This window comes from Tupaia chinensis, unplaced genomic scaffold, assembly GCF_000334495.1.
Source record: "Tupaia chinensis unplaced genomic scaffold, TupChi_1.0 Scaffold000270_2, whole genome shotgun sequence".
Lineage (NCBI taxonomy): Eukaryota > Metazoa > Chordata > Mammalia > Scandentia > Tupaiidae > Tupaia > Tupaia belangeri.
The window spans coordinates 1,518,545-1,520,239 of record NW_006159751.1 but is presented as its reverse complement, the minus strand read 5'-3'; positions in this window follow the sequence as shown (position 1 = coordinate 1,520,239).

Genomic DNA, 1,695 nt, shown 5'->3' with positions numbered 1-1,695 from the left:
AGAAGGAAAGCAAGCCACCAGGTCCAGGACTCAAACCATGGTTGGTCATGTCAGAGTATCCAACGTCTTAACCACCACATCACCTGCTGGTCCCCTATTTTACTCTATTTCAAATAAGTAGGAAACTGACTTGTTCTAATACTATAAAGCTCTTAGAAAAATAAGACCATAGTAGGATGAGCAGATGGCATACTGGTTATGTTACTGGACTCCCACATGGCCAACTGCAGTTTGAATCCCGGACTTGATGGGTTGAAACTCATGCCAAGGTGCACATGTGTGCATGTCCAAAATCCCAAGAGGAGAATAGAGAGAAGGATTGTGGCATGGTCATCCTCCCTGGGGAGTAATTTCTTGACCCCCCGCCCCCGCCTTTCTTTCTCTGTCTTTCCGGCAAGTGCATGTGCCCTATAACAAAAACCAAATAAATAAATAAATAACTGTTCCACAACTGAGTTTTAAATATTCACAATAATTGTACTCAGCAAATGAGTATCTTTCTATTTTTACTCTACCATGAAAATACAACTTTTATTTATAAAAACAATTATCAAGAGACCAGTAGTTGGTATCCTGATTACATCACTGGACTCCCAAAGAGTCGACAACGGTTCAAGTTCCAGACCCAGCAGCTTAAAACTCATGTTGGGTACACGTGTGTGTGTGTGTGTGTGTGTGTGTGTGCATGCCTCAAATCCTGAAAGAATGGAAGAGAAGGGATGGAGCATGGCCATCCCCCAGGGGGTGATTTCTTGCTTTCTGTCTCTCTGGCAAGTGCACATGCCCTATAGCAAAAATCTCTCTCAAAAAAAAAAAAAAAAAAATGTCAAGCTCGGGTTAACATAAATATTATACATTCCTTAAAATAGAAACTACACCTTCATATTTCTATCTATCAAAGAGCCCAATTTTGGATCACTCAAACATCTGTTCAATAACTAAATATAACACGCTTTAATAAAATCATGCCACATTTTCACAAGCATACAATGAAATCTAAAAAGCAGTTCCAAAGGTATCAATAGATTTGGGCTAGATTGTAAACTACATAAAATTCAAAGGTTAGTGTTAAATTTCAACTGCTACAAAAATTAACTTGGTGGTTGCTTGCTTAATGTTCTATAATATAGCCAACTTGTCTAGAACGGATGATCCTATTTATAAATGAATTTAAAAATATCACTGAAAATATAGTGAATGAATTTACTCTCTGGATTACACATCTGACAGATCTGAAATGTTTGGTCTATGTAAGAGATTTTCTACTACTTAGATCACACAGCTACAAAGCGGGATTTCTTCACACAGTTGTATTCCGTTCTTTCTGCATTTTTTCCCTCAGTTTTGTTCTTGATAGCCAAACCACAGTTTTATTCTGAGCAAAGTATATTTTACATCTAGAACACTGCAAAAAAACACAAATGAGAGCCAGCCCCATAGTGCAGTGGTTAAGTGTTGTGTAGAAGGTGCCGAATCCCTCATGGCCAACTGGGGTTTGAATCCTGGTCCTGGCAGCTTGAAAAACACAGGTGCATGCCTGTGTGTGTCCAGGATGCAAATGAGGGGGAAAAAAGATTGTGGCCCCCCGGAAGGAGTTCTTGTTCTCTCTCTCTTTCTCTCTCTCTCTCTCTCTCTCATGCATGCACAGACCCTTTGACATCAAAAAGCAAGCAAACAAACAAAATAAATAAATAA